Source organism: Anomalospiza imberbis, chromosome 4 (assembly GCF_031753505.1).
Source record: "Anomalospiza imberbis isolate Cuckoo-Finch-1a 21T00152 chromosome 4, ASM3175350v1, whole genome shotgun sequence".
NCBI classification, from domain to species: domain Eukaryota; kingdom Metazoa; phylum Chordata; class Aves; order Passeriformes; family Viduidae; genus Anomalospiza; species Anomalospiza imberbis.
The window spans coordinates 58,131,773-58,150,701 of NC_089684.1; the positions used below are offsets into that span (position 1 = coordinate 58,131,773).

General features: G+C 37.8%; 1 protein-coding gene and 1 long non-coding RNA gene across 17 annotated transcripts in view; one reads left to right on the forward strand and one right to left on the reverse strand.

Annotated features, from left to right (window-relative positions):
* The window catches only part of LDB2 (LIM domain binding 2), a 219,228-nt gene that overhangs the window by 146,994 nt on the left and 53,305 nt on the right, over window positions 1–18,929 (reverse strand). The gene's annotated exons all lie outside the window — the stretch shown is intronic.
* LOC137473459 (uncharacterized) lies at window positions 14,374–17,994 on the forward strand. 2 transcript variants are annotated; one of them, XR_010998817.1, is made up of 3 exons: window positions 14,374–14,671; window positions 14,815–14,924; window positions 17,869–17,994. It is a non-coding gene; the product is annotated as an uncharacterized lncRNA (long non-coding RNA). The 2 variants fall into 2 exon arrangements; XR_010998816.1 differs by having other exon boundaries at window positions 14,374–14,639; window positions 17,869–17,987.

An 18,929-nucleotide genomic window follows, 5' to 3' on the forward strand; every position in this document is an offset into this window, starting at 1 on the left:
AATAGAAAAATAGAGAGGCTTTGCAAAATACACAAATTGATCCATGCCATTTTCTTGTTGTACTCTGAACCCAGGCAGATGAGAATCAGCATCATTTTAGCAAAAACACTGCACTGTAATGACACTGGCCATACAACTCAGCCGTGCAGATATACAGCTTTGAGATAATGTCACTTATGTGTCACAAATAGCAAGTCCACACCTGGAAATTCTACCAGGGGTTCAGATTAACTGAAACATGCTGACACTGAAATAAGGAGAAGTAATATTTTTCTTGTGTTCAGAAGGATGGTTGACCCCTTCCAATAATGTATGCCCAAATTAGATACCTTTTGTTAGAGTATTTGTGGGAAATACTCACTAGGCTGCAAATAGCAAGACCAGTCTACACACAGCTATAAAAGAACAGTTATTCCACTACATCTAAGCCATCCAATTTTTCCATCTACAAAGATGCTACATGTATAACAATTTGGATATCCTTTTAAAATTGTAGTGCTTAAAATTACATAGATTTTTAACTTGTCAGGATAAGACAGAGACATACCTGGTTCAGTCTAATAACAGAATCAAAGAAGAATGCCTGGTCTAAAACCTATTATTTGTCAGTCTTTAAATTTTACTGAAGCTTGTGGACAAAAGAAAAATGAATTCTTAAATATCCACTCTGTGCCTGTTTGACTATTCACCTGCAGCAGACAGGACTGCAGTTTAATATTTGTCTGTAAGCAATACAGAGCAGAAGGAGTTAACTTGTAAAATGTGTCATTTCACTCGCTTCTTTAATTTGAATTCATTATTTCCATTCCTGAAACTTGTGCACAAGAATGGATAGGAGAAAGAAAGAGGGAAAAAGATCAGTGAAGCTGGGCTTAAGACACACTCCACTGCCAATTCCTTACTGCCAATGTGGCATCATCCTTTAGATTTCACAGCAATATCACCACTGACCAGCAGAAGATGCTCTTTTGTCCTTTTAAAATATATGGGATAAGATTGCACTTGGTCTCTAAGGAGGAGACCTATATTCTGGCTGTGAGAACAAAAAGACTGGGCATTAACAACCAAATTGTGCAGTTTTTACAGAACTATACACTTCCACCCACAGCAGATTATCCATTAGTACTTGGTATATATACAGTGCATGCTAAATCCATATGCAAAATTGTTTTAAATTTGAACCCTTTTTTCAATAGGCATGAAAATATCTCTGGCTGGCTGGAAATAGTAATAGATTTTCTTAGTAGTATTCTCAATCCGTGATCATTCCAGACAAATCACAGACCTGAGTTTTGTGTTTATCAAAAATGAACCACAGTTACATTTCTCTATTCTGCCAGAGAATACCCCACAGCCTATGCCTTTGAGAATAGTTTATAGAGATGGAATATTAAGTGTGTCTATTATCTAATGTACTACTGTCAGCCATACAAATGTTCTTATTTTATTCTGACATTTTGACCTGGTTTCTTTTTTACCTTGTTTACTTCCATCTCTATGAGTAAATGGAAGCTGCTATGCCATCTATCCGAATGAAAAGGCAATAACTAGTATTGCCATGAGTGAATATAGAGCATCAAATATTATATGTCACTAGGGCACAGAAAAAACTCATATTCCCAGCAAGATTACTAAATGAGTCTCTCTAGGTCTATCTATCCAACTGCAGCAACTCCCAAGGCTCTAAAATTTAGTGAACAAAAATCCCTTTATCATTTTTTACAGTAAAAATAAAATTATTACTGACAGCATCTAAATACTACATTGGAACGTGATGAAGACAGTCCTTGACACCTCCATTCCACACTGGACTCTCCCCACCTCTTTGATTACTGAAGTCTCACAAAAGAACCACGTGTATTGGAGACACGTACAAAGCTGGGACCTTCAGAGGTCCCTGATTCTGAAGAACTACAGTCTAAACTATGATCCAACAGACTGTACTTTGAGAGATCATAAATAGCTCTTCAGCTGAGTTAAAAAACTTATTCTGCTATGTATTTTTCCTTATTCTTGTGTGAATCTGGCGATCTAGGTAGGAAAGGGAAACACAGGTAAGACAAACCATCCTCCCAGTTACATTCCAGAGTCTTGCAGAAGTATCAAATAGTGCAAGGGCTAGGTAATGCAGCTACAAAGAGTTGATTTTATCATAAGAAAAGATTATATGGATTGAAAAGACATATGGATGAGGAGACACATATCTCTATATACAGAAAGAAAGCCTGAGAGGGATTATTTACAAGGGCATGTAGTGACAGAACAAGGAGAAATGGCTCTAAACTGAAAGACAGCATGTTTTAATTAGCACTGTGAGGGTGGTGAGGCCCTGGCATAGGTTGGCCAGAGAAGCTGTGGATGCCCCATCCCTGGCAGTGTTCAAGGCCAGTTTGGCTGGAGCTCCGAGCAATGTGGTCTGCTAAAAAGTGCTCCTGCCCATGGCAGGGAATTTGGAAACATGATCTTTAAGGTCCCCTCCAGCCCAGACCATTATACACAACTCTAGCACAACTCTACCCTACAGGAGTTTGAGAATACTCTTGCTAAGACTCAGCAAGAGACTTTTAAAATTAAGGATATGCTTAAGTGCTTTGGTGGGCTGAGATCCACCTATGCTTTTGCTAGTTTGCAAGTCTAACTCAAAATTATGACTTCCTATTAAGCTTTGCAACCAGGTAAGAGCATATCAAAATTATGGACAGCTCTAAACAAAGAGCTTTTATTTCTTGGGAAGTAGAGGAAGTGAAAGAGATCAAGTATATTGTACATCCCATCTCCTATGGAGGACAGGTAATCTCATGCACAAAAATTTAATTTAGCAACTAGTCAGAAAAAGAGAAAAGAATTAAGAAAGAAGTATTGAAGAAACCACTCTTGTTAAAATTTACAACCACATCTGCACTTTAAATTATATATTGCTGCATTTAATTGTTTAATAATATAACTGTGGTTTTGGGTGTCCAGGTATCACCCAAAGAAATTGTAAAAGCACTGTATAATTCCAGACAGTACAGAGAAGTAAACATTATGGCACCTTACAGAAATTTTGGCAAGAAGCAATAGTAAAGCATAAATATGAGTTCTTTGCTATGTATAGGTAATAGAAAAAACCCTCTATATCTTTGCTACATAAACAGTGCATATTCCTTAAGCAAAAAACACCCCACTGTGGTAATTAACAAATGATTTCACGAAAGCATTACAGTGACCTGCAAATTATGTCCCTTAAAAGTTCATTCACATTTTTTATTCAATCCATGTCAGAAGCCCCACTTTTGTGATAATTTTAAAGGATTACTTCTTTTTTATAGCAAAACTACACTCCAAGTTAATTCCCATGTGTGTTCTGTACTTATTAGGACTGGTAGTCATTTTTCTCAGCTGGTGATGTCACTCTATCCACAAATATCTGTGTTAAATGTGTTTCAGAATCTAAATTCTACTTAAGAGAGAGGTAAGAAAAAGATAGTGTTGAGGTATTAAGTGACTAAGTGTATATTTTAGACTCTATTTACTTGTTCCAGTTTTCAGCACTAGAGCATAGTATCATCTGCACTGGCCATTTAAACCACTGATCAGCTGCAGTTTTCAGATGCTCAGGTATTTGAAAATAATACAGCTACATTTATTGCTTGCAATTTTTAAATATACAAACACATGTGCATTCAAACTTAATCAAACATTAAGGCAGAGATTTTCAAAGCTAATTAAAATACTTATGCATTCATTTTCCATTAAATTAAGTGGAAATCAGATGTTGGAATATTCTATGCGAGGCTCCAAATCCCAGCATGGAAATGGAACTTGTTACATTTGCTGAATCAAAGCTAGAGGGTGACAACAGGGCTGGGATTCATCTCACCCCAAGACAGTTGTCTAAATTCATGTGAGATAAAAAGCCTCCTGCAGATCTCTGTCTCTTCACTGTCTGTAGAGGGAGCCTAGAGAATGGTTCAGTCTAGCCACGTAACTTTTTTAGGGATAAAGGTAGGTAAGATAAATGCTATTCTATATATCTACCAAGAATTTAAAAGTCAGGAAGAAAACTGGTTGAGGCTTTGAGAGCTTAGAGAAGGACAAAAATACGTGAAAAGCTGGGTGAAACAACTGTATCTACTTTGTCTAGATTTTTTACAGTCTTGGCAGGAAAACCTATAAATGATGTTCAAGTTTTCTGCTCACAATTCTCAAAGATCTCCAGGCTGCCAGGTTCCTGCTGTTTCATATAAAAAGCTCCAAGTGGCAGACAGAAGTTGGAGAACTGGTTAAAGACTTGTGCCAGTATGAAATACTTTAAATGAAGAAGATGTGATTATTTGCCTGGCTTCCTAACTTTACTCCCCGGCTAGCCACAGTTGCAAATAAAGGCGCTCAAGCCCTGTTTTTTATCTCATACTGTATTTGGATACAAAATTCCTGCTCAAAATACAATTAAACTACTGACAGAATTGCTCATATATATTTTCCTATGTCCTGGGTAATATGAAATATAAGGCAATCCTAGGTCAAGACAACACATATCAAATACTGCATTATCCTGTGACCCTCAGATCACTCAGTTGCTCCATTTCTGTGGGGTAGCACTACCCTTCTCAAGCACATAACACTCACTACTGGGCAGGTACAGCCACATCTGACTAACAAAGGAACATAATCAGGAGTTCAGGTTGCTTTGACAAAGTGAGGATGCGTTGGGCTCCAGGCACTTGCATATTCTCAGTGTACAAAATGGTTTTCAAGTTTTGGTGGTGAGAAGCACAAGGCAGTGCACTTTTTAAGCTGACATTTGCATTTACAAATTAAAATTCTGATTCAAATGGAGATGTCTGAATCACCTGCTCGCCATGAAAAATCTACTTAGAACCAAAACTTTTACTGTTATTGCTGCTATAATATTGTAGAACAGTGTAACAGATCACTGACAAGGCTGTTATGGTTGCTAAATCAAAGGATATACTGTACTGAAAAGCACTGAAAGAAATAGAGAGAGAATGAAGCAGAGAGGTTGTGATAACAGAGTGGGTTTGTGTGTTTGTTTTAATTATTAACTTTAAATTTTCACTTCAAAAGAAATGGGAGAATTTATGCATGCCAAGAAGTGCTCCCTTTCAAAACTCAGTATTCACTGAGGAAAGTAAGTAAAGCTTTCTTCTGAATGGCATCTCTTATCTTGTCAACCTCATTTAAAGTAAAAAGGCATCAATAGTAATAATAAAATTGCAGCTTGGTGAACAATTCCTTTATTGAAGCCAGCTACTATATACTGTAACAAATTAAAAACTCCAAAAGTCTATGCAGGTCCCCAGAGAAATGCTATTTAATAAAGCAAACACTGATATTGAATGTGACAGAATTCCATTTGCTTCAGAATCCCATCCAACTGAGTTTGGCTGCAGCTGAAGCAATTAGAGAAAGCTGTGATTTAATGATTATGCTAAAACCCTAGACAAACAAAGCTTTCACCTACCAAGTGGCCACTTAGCTGTATCAGTACCACTACTAGGTATAAAAATCCTTGCAGGATTTCATTTGCTGTCAGTCAACTAGTAACAACATGAGCAATTATTTACTAAAAATGTCTATTTACTAGATACCCTACTGCTTAAACATGAAAAATGTATAAATCTAAATTTAAACAAAGTAAGCACAGCCAAGTGTGAGCCACATATGTCAAGGAAATCACCCACTAAGGTCATCCTTGTAGCTGAGACCTGATACAATCCAGTTGAAAGCTCATAACAGGCAGTATTTTTTTTTTAATACGTCTTTATGTTGTATATAATAATCTACTGGGGCCTCACCTCTGGGTCTGTAAACATTTAATGAAATTTTAAACATCTTTTCATTACAACAGTAGTCTCCTATGAACTATAACCAATCACTTCAGACTCTGTGGACCTGTTAAATCAGTAGAACTGATTCAGTTAAGATTTCTTAGTTTGCCAGAAGTGGCATTTGGCCTTTCCTGTTTTCTAATGCCATCAAAATTTCTCTGTGTAAAGTTGCAGGACATAAAGAAGTACAAAAAAGTGACAATTTGGAAAACTTGTTTACAGAAAACTTGTGAATTTCTTCAAAACTCTGGTCTTTCTTGGTGTGTTCCTGCCAGCCAACAAGCTACATTGTGAAAAAATGACTAATGGTCTTTCTGACTTTTCATTTTCACATTAGTCAAAGAGTCAAGTGACGCCTTGGACTGCTGATGTAGATTTTTACCCTCAGTGCCTGCCAGGTGAAGGCATCTCTTGACAAAGAGCAAGCAAAGATTTTGAATAAGCAGTTTCCTTCCTCCCCAACTAAGGAATAGGAAATAGAGACATACGTGCACCTACAGTCTAAAAAAACCTACCAGTGTTGATAAAAATGTTTAAAACCAGAAAGAATATGAATCTGTGAGAAAGCTCAAACACACAGAAAGCTATTTTAAGAAAGAAAACAGTTTTGCATAACATGGATAAGTATGGACGAAGTTGCTGCAGTGGAGACGGAAATAACTTAAAGAGCTCACAGAAGTGGACCTATCAAGCAGCTCAGACCTATTTTCAAAAATCGAAATCCTCATATATTAACAAAACATACTGCGGGCATACCATTGTTTGTCTGTTTTGTTACGTTGTGCATTTCTAACTAAAACATACAATGGTCATGTTCAAACCCTGTAAATTTTAAAAATAGTAATTTTTTTCTAATTACAGTGTGTTCCCCTAGAGTGCCATAAACCTAGAGCATCGACAGCTTCAGAGCTTCCCTAAAAGATTTGTGTTCATAGTACCAAAGAGCCTGAGATGGCAGCAATAGCGTTGACAAAGCCAAGAAACTACACAGTCCCATTTCTGGGAATGTGTTAACTGCCAGAGGAGCTGTCATCTGAAAGTGAGACAGAAAATCAGAAAAGATTCAGTGCTAATGCCTTCTTAGACAGCAGAACCTTATGTCAAGTTCAGCCCAGAATATATGGATCCACATCAAGCAGCTTGTTTTCTACTAGTGCAGTGACAACCACTTTGAGGTGTTATATTTCTTTGTTTTGTCACAACCTACAAAATTAGTTGTAGCTGGATCACTCTCTAGGTCCTCAAAGAAATATTATAGCAGAATAGCACAGATACTCTTTGGAGGGTGCTGGTTTCAGGTGCTGACTGGTCTTAAGATTCTCCTCCTCTAAATGAGTTCTTCCCCAGTCACTTGAATTTTACACCTGATTTCTGTCTGGTACACTGAAGGATCACCTCTCTGCTCTAGAACAAAATTATTTACTCTTCCCCTCCCCCCCCCTCCTTCCTTTCTTAGTTCTACTTTCTGATTTGTAAAGTATTTTTCTAAAGCCAGATGCACTGATAGACATGCACAGACACACATTTTTGTTGATACTCTCAGCTTCAGTAGTAGTGTCTCCTGGATTAGGTCATCTGTTTCTTAAAATCACAAATCAAGTTATCCTGGCCTGAGGCATTCTAGAATGAATGTGAACTTTTTATAATCTCCACATGTGAGATTTGAAAGCTGCAAGAAGCCCATCAGTAACTTCCAGGTCAGCACAGAGCCCATCATATATCTTGTGGCATATCAGCAAGGACAAAGGAGTGTACTGAGGATCAAATATACTTTGAATTAAGCAAGCAGTTCCTTGTTCAGATTCCTGTAAATATACTTGTTCAGAAAGGCTCAGCATCTGGCAGGAGTCAGGCCTGGACTGAGTTCTTTTTGACTTGATTCAGCCCTCTCCAGTAAAGCTGACAATCACAGGCCTTCACGTCCTAAAGTCTCAATCGACTTGCAGAACAAGTACAGAATCAAAGCAGCTACCCTGTCTCTCCCTGCAAATATTCATGCACCTTGATCTGAAGGGACCACAAGCAGGATTACACTGTCAGTACTCTCCTCATTCCTCTGCCAATATTCCAAGCACTCTTTAGAATCAGTCAAAGAGGTGACACCAAACTGCCCAGGGCACATGGCCTAGAAAAATATGCAGCAGATGAAAGACCCTATGGGTTGTGAACTGATACACATTGATGATATAGATAGATATAGATATAGATGATATAGATGTAGATATAGATACATATAGATACCAACTGAATCCAGTGCTCAAGATGGGAAGTTAAAACAGAATGCAGACTATATTGTACATGATGAGTCTCACAATGAAGAATGTCCTAGGGAAATAGCTAACCTATCAGACCATCAGCAGCAGTGCCTTGCAAACATAAAAGGAAACATGGCATTCGACAATGGTCCTATGATAATAGGCATAGCAATCATGGATAATAAATGTCTCCTTAGGAAATGTAGGGTGAAAAGGTGATACAGTATGAAGTAACCATTGCTCTAAGAACTTATGTTTTCTACTTGGAAAGATTTTTTGCACTCCTAGAAAATGTCCACTTGCCAGGTATACTTCACAGATTTAATCAAGTAATCCTTTTTGTACTTCCAAGGTGTCCATGTTCTAGATTTTTAAAAGAGAAAAACTCAAAAGTAACTTAAACCCATGGTAAAATAAAGAGAAACAAGCTACAGTTTTTTCCACTTTGACTACTACTATCATAAACAGCCCTAAGGAAAGTACTGTGAACTGTGTTTCATTATAAAAATGTAATTGTTTTTTCCCATCCAGTTAATGATCAAAATAATCCTGGATACCTTCCTGATCTACAGGGTCTACCTGAGGTGAGATGCAGCAGTGTCTGTTCTGCATGGTGTAGTGCTTGGAGCACACAGATAGAATTGCAGGTCTTTGAAATTGTCAGTCTTTAGTATCTGGTTTCTTGATACAAACTCAGAACAACTCAGTTCTCTATTCTTCTGCTGTAGACTTTGCACTCTGTAGCTTGTCTTATCAAAAAAAAAAAAAAACTTGAAATCAAAGCTCTAGATAGACAATAAAGTGTGTTTTTTTAAGAATAGGAGTCTAACCTAATTGTAGCCATGGTTGCAGAGAAAATTTAGTGTCATGAAATGCATTTAAGCATGAGTAATGGAAGAAAGGGAATTCCAAACTCTTTTCTTCTTTGATAGGATGAATTTCAGCCAATGGCATGATCTTCAGAGCCTGGCTTTGCTTTGGGTAGAAGCACAGAATGGTTTACATATTTTAATTGTGTATGTTCATTCTCATGGCCATCAATATCAAATAACTGGAAGCTCACTTGGAGGCAGGGTGTTAAACAGAGTATAAATTTCTCATATGGAGAAGAAACCATGATCATCATTGATATTTTCTTATGTCATTCAGCTTCTTTGACTTGAGTGTTGGTATCAAAAGGAAGTGACCTGAACATATTAAAGGTGATGCAAGTTTCACAGTTCCCTGTTGCATATAACTTAAAAATTAACAGTTCATTAATATCCAAACAGATCCGCTTAGGGGAGACCTGACCAGAATTCAACACAAGCATCTGAAAGTACTGCCTATGTGTTTTTAAAAAGGTCCAGAAGCAGAATGTATTCTTACATTTCTGTTGCCTTCACCTGCAAAAGTGGTATCTCTGCTTCAGTAACTGAATAACTAGATAGAAATTCAATTGTTTTTTCCTCCAGTTCTCAAAGGGACTGTATTTTGCACCAAATAAGAAAAAATCAGCTTATTTTATCTAATTCATGACATACTACCCAGTGGTAGGAAGAGAAAGATGGCAGTTCCTGTTTCCTTCATGCTTTGATAGAGAGTCAGCAGAGAAGTAATACAAACTGACAGGTTTTTATGACTGACCTCCTGATACCTACTGGTGCATAAACATGTAGTTGTTAGAACTTATCACTAGGGCCAGGGTTATCCCCTCCTGACTAGGTGTCTGCCAAGTCATAAATAAGCTAAAAATAGAGTTCCAAAATAATGTGTTCTATTTAGTGGACTCTGCCCCTAAAATATCATGTCCCAGAAAATCTCTAAACAGGAAAGCTGAGATTTCAGCATTTCTTGCCTTCAGTTTCCAGATGTTGCACCAAGCTTGGTAGGTAGGAAGGCCACCTAAATGTCTCTCCAGTGCTGAGCAGTGTCCCTGAGGGGTCTACACTGGGACCAGTACTGTTTAATCGGCACCAGTGACACGGGCAGTGGGATTAGGTGCACCTGCAGTGGGTTTGCAGACAACAGTTGAGTGGTCCAGCTGACACACCTGAGGGGTGAGACAGAATTCACAGGGACCTGGACAAACTCTAGAACTGTGCCATGAGGTTCCACACAGCCAAATCATGAGGTTCCACACAGCTAAACGCAAGGTCCTGCACCTGATCCAGTGCCCACAATATATGGATTTTGGAGGGTAAAGGAGAAGGAAGAAATGGTTAAATTTCAATGGGCTTGAGACCAGTCTCAGGGGCTGAATGGCAGAGTAGTCAGAGATCTTAAAGTCCAGTTCACACACACCAAGACTGCTTTGGAACATGCCTTGACCGTTGAGACATTCACATGATTTAATTCTAAAGTGGCAATCCAAGTACAAATTAAAACATTAGCAGGGGCAAAGAAGCATTCCCTCTTATCTTTCCCATACAAAATTAAGAAGAAAAATAGAGCTCATCTCTGTGCCTGTTTTTTGAGAAGAAAATTTTAGGTCCCTACCCTCAGGGATTTAGATAGGCAGCTTTGTCTTGGTGAATCCCAGCTCTGATAGGATGCTGAGCTTCCACAAAAAAAACAGAAAATAATCCCCCTTTCTAAAGACCACACCATCAAGAGTTTAGTGCTCACCTTAGCAAAGGGCTAGTTTGAAACTCTGCTCTGAGGTGCTGGGTATCACACTACACTTCACATGGAAGCAGCCTGTGGTCTCAATTCAGTCTAGGGACCATGCGCTGAGCTGTGAGATTACTAAATCTTACTTTTTTTCAAATTTAACTTGTTTTAGCTAACATCTAATTATCTCTGCACATGAGAAATAATCACCAAAATAAGCAAGAGCTTTTAACTTTGAGTTTATGAGAGAGGAATATACCAAATGTGCAACACACCCACACCTGAGAGAGATTTGTGGATGATCTGAGGACAATTAAACTAAAGAAAACCCCAATGACTTTGGAGAATCCCTTCACTTCCTGTGACAGAATCTGTGTGACAGAGATCAGAGATCTTAGTGCAAATTTGGAGTTGGCATGGCTCAGAAATGCTTGACAGGTGCTGCCTGTGTGTGGGGGGGTGGTCTTCCTATTAGTCCCTTCCAGGGGGAGAGCAAGAAAACCTCTCTGATGCCTTAGCTCTAGAAGTCTCCTTGCCAGGTACCTGCCATATGCCTAAAGGCATTAGAGAAACATGGTTACATTTATTATCATGAGACTAGCTGGCTTTGTTAGAATATCTGACACAAACTCCACATTTTTAATGGCCTGATTTGTTTTTGCAGAAAGCTGAATCTTGGTATATGAGCTGTCATATCAGATTCTATTTTATTCTCTTATGTTTACAAAGTATTGCATAAACAGGAACAGCTGGTGTTGATTTATAAACACGAGAGTTGTCTTAAGAATTTAGGTATTATTTTGCCAACATTTAAGTTAATCATTTGTAAGCAATTGTTCTTTACCGTAGTGGACAATGGTTCTTCTGCTGCCTAAAGACAAAAATATTTTCCAACAATGCTAATAATAGAATTCTGAATTAGAAGAAGGATCTTATGTGCATAGGTCCATCTATTTATATATCTGTGTATGTGTCTTTGTTCATCCAGAATTTCTTCTTCAACATTTGAGAGTTTTTTTGTGAAACACAGACAGTTTTTATCTTATTCTAAGTTTTAATAAAGGGAAGGCTAAGATTTGGTTAATAAATCATTAAAACAAAGTGTAGAAATAACTGGCAAGATTTTGCAATAGAGGAAAGCTAGCTACCCATCTCCCAAGGATGTGAGATGTTAGGTAGAGCCTTGTAGGACTTTCAAAGAAGATAGATAACAACATGAAAAAAATTACCAGGTATGGAGAGTCACTCTAGCTAGGTGATCTGAATGCAAAGGGTTGTGGGATGCTTAAAATAGTAAATAACAATAAAACAGCAGAGGGTATTGATGAATGCAAAGTAATGCATATGAGGGAAAAAAATCCTAATTAGATCTAAACCACAATGGACCCTAGCTATTATCATGCGGCACAAAAATCTCTGAACCATTATGGATAATTCCATGGAAATTTTGGTTTAATGATATGTAGTAATAAAAGAGGCCAACCACATACTTTCAGATCACGAAAAAAGGTAACTGGGGATGGGTGCAATGGCAGTTTGCAAGTCATGAAAGTTCTGGACTTTCTGTGATTACAGAATGATTATTCAGTCTAAAAATCATCATTGTAATAAATAAATTACAAAAAAAATCTGAGGACACAATAAAATTAGTTCACAGTTTTAAACCCAGTAAGAAGAAATAATTTTTCATACAATGCACAAGCTGTAGAATTCATTGCTGCTGGGCTTCAAGTCACAAGCATAAACAAATTTTAAAACACATTAGGTGTATTAGCAGAAGCAGAATACACTGGCAATTCCAGAATGCAGGGCTCCAGGCACAATCTCCTATTTGGGAGGAGCTGATATATCAGTAAAAAATGTTTGGTCATTTCCCAGTTTTGTTCACTTATCCTTTCCCAGTCCATCTGCTACTGATGGCAGGATAATTGACATCTGACCCTTCTTCCCCACAAATCTTCCCTTCTGAAAAGGCTGATTCCAAGGCCTGATCTTCTGTGTAGTAAATATTAAATTCTGTAACTCCCTTTGACTTCCAGGTTCATATCAGTGTCTCATCCTCAATTAACTGTTTCTCTGCTCATATCCCTTTCTCTCTTGCTTTTCACCAATACTTCCAAAGATAGAACGACTTCTCAGCTGAGTCCACTGTCTCACCTGCCTTCATTACACTTTCTCAAAGATTTTTAAGTTTACACAATGTGATGCTTTTTTATAAGAATTTTATAAGACAAAGAGCACTCTCCTGCCAAATTTCAAATCTGCATTCCCAAACAATAGGATGGGCAGCAGAGGGAGAGAGGGAGGGGAAGCTACAACTATTCAGAGTAAGGTTTGCCAGGACTTTTCAGTGTGGTCAAAAAAATATATATTCCCATTGCCTAATGATTGAAAATGTTGTAATTACTTTTTCTGAATTTTTCCAAAACAGATTCAACTAAGAAGAGCAGTGTGAAAAACTTCACCTACAGAGATGCCAAACAGTTAAAGTCTGGCAATGCTATCAGCAACTGCAAACTGGGTGCTATCATGGATAACATTATGGAACCTTAGTAAAACCTTATCTGTTGCAGCACCAAAGAGAACAAAATGTAGCACAAAATATGTGATTACTGGTGCTTTTGATATGATGAAATCATAGATTTCAGTGATAGATTTTGGTAATAATTTCATTGCACATTATTTTAAGAGTGTATTAGTTTACTTTGCAAGTTGTCACCAAATTTAAAAAATCCTTTTTGTCATGGGTCAAGGGGACTTTTAAAACTAGATGTAATTGTAACACCAGCCCTGGCAATGACTGCAAAAAGTAATGCCCTGCAATTTTCTTTGTTTGCAAATATCCACAATTTTTTAAAATTATGATTGATTTTCAAAAATGGGAAACTAGCCATATTTAAAATGAGCTGTACTAACTGAAGAAAAGCCAGCTTTAAATGCAGATAAATAAGGGGATTCACAGCTAGGACTGAGGCTGGAGGCAGTAATTTAGCCCACTGAGTGAAGCCCAATTCACCTTCTCAGTGATGGGCAGCAAGCAGCAGCATTCAGCCCCTGGTGCCAGCCCACCGCATCCCTCGGCACTGGCACTGCGGGGACAAAGCAAGGCACACACACTGAGGCACTTGGAGCCAGCAGCTCCTCCAACCCAGGACATGACTCCAGGTCCAAGGGGAATCAGCTGCAAGGACTTGTACAGCGTCCCTCTCTTTTCTCTGGCCTCTCATATATGACTATCAAGAGGTGCTGTATAGATATAACCAAAATAATAAAAGATAGATTTGCATATGTGCCTTCAGAGTTTCCTGGCTTTTCCATGCTTTTTTTAAAAATAGTGGTCCATTAAGACTGATCTTTTTTAATTATATCTAAGGTGATAATTACACTCCTAAACTAACTAATAATGGCCAAGCTCTTAGTTCCTTGGAAAGTGGTTAAAGTGTCTTGTTTATGGCTCTGTAGATCAGAAGAACTTTATTTTTCATCAATCGAGAATACTTGATCGAACATACTTGTTTGTTTTTTGAATGTAAACAGAAACAGTTTCCAGATGACAGAAAGGCTACCACCAGTTTACAAGATCTGATCATTAACAAATCTGCTGTTTTCAGTCCATAATTCTTGCAGATCATGTTCACTTCAGGGCCTGTGATGTGCCTCCCTTATTTATGACACAGGGACCCTTTCAGAACTTCTCTGTCACTAGCCTAAAAGTAAAGGCAAGTTATGTACCATGTGCATCTTCTCCCAATAAAAGCTTCCAAAGGAAATTCCACACTAAACTTCATTGAATTTTACAGAGATAAAATACTTAAATCTTCATGGGTCCACTACCACTGGACTAATAGAGGGGGGATTTGGGCTATCGTAAGAAGATGCAGTGGAAAACTGGTTTGTGGCTTGCATTTGAAACATGAGAAGTTATTCTGCAGGCTGAATAAATGACACTGGAAAGCAGGTGACAAAAATATTTCTCAGAGAAAACCCCAGGTCCTGCCCCACTATTTATAGTCCTGCCTTCCCTGTGAACCAGCCAATACACTAGCATTTAAGAATAACCTTGCATTGTGAATTTCCTGTTAAGTAGCTTCATTTTTTTTTTCATCTGAAAAGAATTTTAAGTTCAAATACAGCAGAGCCATTCTCAGCTGGGTTTGATTCCTTTCACCAGAAGAGATTCTGATTCTCAGATTGAGAAGAGAGAATTCAGGTTATCTGCTCAAAGAAGGCATCTTCTGGACAGGTAATCAGAAATTTTATTCCTTTTTTGTTGCTTTTTTTCCCTTCCCCTTTTGAAACAGATCAAATTTCATACAGAGAATCATGGAGAAACAATAAACATGGAAGCCTAGAATAGCATTTTTGCAGAAACAAGTTTCAGGATAGAATAACACTTTAATTTTTTCCAGGCTTCCCACAGCATTGCTGGCAAGCCTTGAAAGCTGTAGAAGAGCAAGCAAACAGATTCTAAATCTCTACCATAGGCCAGATTGTATTCAGCCCTGCATGGGACTGCAAGAAGCGAGCCCAAGGGGAGAGAAAACAAAGAACCTCCTCCTGTGCTGAGGCATGAAACAGCAGGAAAACATGAGCACTGTCTCATGCAAAGATGAATCATGACATCAGTTTCTCCCAAAAAGGGCTGGGAAGAGTTCAGGAGTGACTGGCAGTTGTCCCTACTTGGCAGTGGCCACCGGAGCTGTTCAAACATGAGAAAACATCTTTTCAAAGGACTGCTGCATTTCACCTGCCAAATTTCTTTACAACTCCTGAGAAGAACTCAGCCAAAATTCACAGAGACATCTCTAAAAGAAGCCCTGCCTCTTTTAAGCTGTGTCCAGCACAGCCCCCAGTATCAGTCAGCTTATGGAAAGGGATGTCTGAATCCCAGGAAATAATAAATGACCAGGAATAAACATATAATGTGTGGACTGACTACACAGACTAGGCTTCTAAGAGATTTTTGGTGGGTTTCTTTGGTTTTGTTTTTTTTTTCCAAAGTATTTTACATCTGTGATCCTAGAAGCTGAGGAAATATTATTTCTAGGAGAAAAAAAAATTGAGTTTTTTAGAACACTAGCATCATATACTTGGAAAGAAGTAAAATATTCTGTCATTCCCTCTGTGCAAGGCACAAAATGAAGAATGGGTGGTTTGCTTTTGTCAGACAACAGTTGAAGGTGAAACAAAAATGTGCTTGTTGCTCCCCCATCTAGAAGACTGGTGTGTTTTTACACCTTATCCTTATTTCAGGTAGACATTTATGCAGCTTCTGAATTCAGCTTGTCTACTAGCAGATTTACAAACTAACTAAAACAGCTGACACAGGTTCTATTTCAGTTTTTGACAAAACACTGCTAGGTATTTAGCACATGTGCTTTATCACAGTTCATGTAAAACTACTAAATAATTAAAGCAAAGAAAATGTGTCAGATTGGAGGGTGGGAATAAAACCATCTTGCTGACCACCAAACAAATCCTTGCCTCTGAAATCCTCTCTCTTGCTTCTTCCCATTTATTTGTTTGTTTGATCATTCAGACTTCTAACTTTGCTCCTAACCCAAACTGGCAACTGCAGAGTATAGCTGACAGGATAAGGATAATAAGGAATAATAAGGAAAAATAATTTCTTGAAGAGACTTCATGGTCATGCAGCAACACCATATTTTTTTCACAGATTTCTTCCCTGCACCTCCTCTGCAGGAAAATCTGATGAAGATGGGTGTAACCAGAAAAACTACAAAATGTTTCCCTGCTTTTGAAAACAGCAAAGCATGTTCCATGTAATAACTTATCAATCTACTCTAATGAAAAAAGTTTCCTCTTTAATTATACGAGCACAAGACCCCTTTATTTTCAGCAGCATTAAAAATTAACAGTATTTTTACTAGCATGGTTTTAAATTATAGGACTCTTTCTTTTAAAAATAAACACATTAGAAATTAGTTCATCAGCATCAAATGAAGATATGCACAAAATTATTCAAACAGTAGAAATGATCCTTCTGCAATGATCAACTAAAATTTGCAATTCACTCTCTTAAATTATATTGATATTTTAAATGGCTAAAACATCAAAATACCATGGTAACACATTTTTATCCTTTGCAGCTTTGTTCACAAGAGTCTCTTGTTGATATGTTGTGACTTTAAAACACAGGTGCATAGGGTACATGGTGGCCTGTAACAAAACCACCACGAAGCAATCTTCGTCTCTCAGCTGAATATATGGAGTTTCATTCATCTGAATGATCCACATACCAGCTGTGGATGCAGTAGCATGATAATTTGTTATAGCCAATGAAATGCCAAAATTCTTATATGATATAAAAACCATGCAGCCCTTACAATTTTAAAGCAGGATGCGTTGATGCATCTTTCACAAACAAATAAACAAACAACTATTCTTGGCAACCCAGAAGTCTTGACAATTTTTAGCTTATGTCTCTCAGTGAATACTCCTTTCTTTCCCTTACACTGGCCCCTGGCACATTTTATATGAGGATATTTAATAGACCCCATCAGCTCATAGTACACAAGGCTCAGAATTGGTTGCCTGTACAGAATAGGCTGGGAAAGCTGCCTCAACAAATCTGTTCATGCTTGAGGTCTGGTCACTGCCAAGTGACGTGCTCAAGACAGCTGCCTTTCCATCCTCTGCTGTTAGTTTAACTCCACATTCCCAGCAGAAAGAACAGAAGATACACTCTACAACTATGCCAAAACAGAGAAGCAATACTGCTCTTAGGCCCAAAATTCAACACTGCTGGTGCAGAGTTGGTGTCTAATTGTCTCTGGCTCAAGAGAATTGAAACAAGAAAAAGCAGGGGCCTGAATTTCATCCGTTCTCAGGAGTGTGAGAGACTTGAGAAAGCTCAAGCTTACTTAGGGATCTTCCTTCTATTAGTCATAGCAAATATATTTAAGCAATAAATAGATGTGAGGAGAGAAAATAAAAAAAGTAAAATAATAATAGATGCAAGGTTGACAGTGGGGCAAAACTGATGAAATTGCTGGAGGATTCTGTCCTTATGTAGAGACCCAGTCATGCTGTCAAGGTCAGCTGGAGCTTGGGTTATCTGTTGCCCAAGGCTATTCTACCTTGTTTTTCATTCAGGGATCATTGTTCTCCAGTTGTTTACGTGGATTTTATTCCACTCTTTTCTTCATATTGTCTTCCCTTTTCAGCTTGCAGTCCCTGCGGCACACACCAGAACCCCTTCCTGGTTGTGCACCGAGAAATCCAGACTACTCTAATGGGAAAGAGCAGCATTAGGTGAGAACAGTTTTCCCCTTTAAAGAAGAGAAAGAGACAGAGAGAAGTATTTAACAAATCTTTGTTAAAAACTGTGTGAAAAGTGACAAATTCACTAACTATTTTTAAGGATGGTTCATGTATCTAACTGGAGAGGGGATATTATTTAAATATCTTTATCACCATAAACAAGGTAGTTAAACAAAACAGAGTTTTTCCTGTATTTTAATGCCATTTAATACATTACATTTATTCATACTTAAGAGATTCATCAGAGGGAACATGATAAAGAAGAAATGATGGAGGGGAGGAAAATAAAGGGGAGAAAGAAAGACAGATAACAAGGTGTACATTATATCATACACATAGCAGGATAACTGAGATTTTAGAGTGGAGGTTTTAGTTAAGATTTTTACAGTGAAATGTTGTATAGAGTTGGGCAGGGAAAGACCAAGAGACCTGAATCTCCATCATGAGTCTTACACTTAGCTTTTGCATCACTTAAAACCATTGCAACATAAGCCAAAGCTTTCTTATTCCTTCCTTTAGGGTCAGTATCTGTAGAAAACTTTACAGGAAACACATTCAATACACTGAACTTTCACAGGAAAAATTATACCAAGGGGCAGAACCAAACCCTGACATTAGCAGTGCCAGCTGTCTTTGACTGAAGAGGGAATTAGATTTGCTTCTATCAAGGCTGACTTTGGCAGAGGTAGTCCCATAAAGCCATGTATTAGACTTATCTTTTCCTCTCTGTGGAATTTGAGGTGATTTTTAAGCTGCTGCATGACTTACATGCCCCTGAATGCAAGATATAGAACTAATTTAATATTTTGCCTACCTTGGAATTAATACTTTTAATTTTTTGTGAAAGGGGCAAAATATTTATATTTTTAAAAATAACAATTAGTGCCATTAATGTAGCCATTATTTTCTGTTTAAGTTTTGTTTCAACTATATTTTATTACATTTCTTTAATTTCTTTACTTCG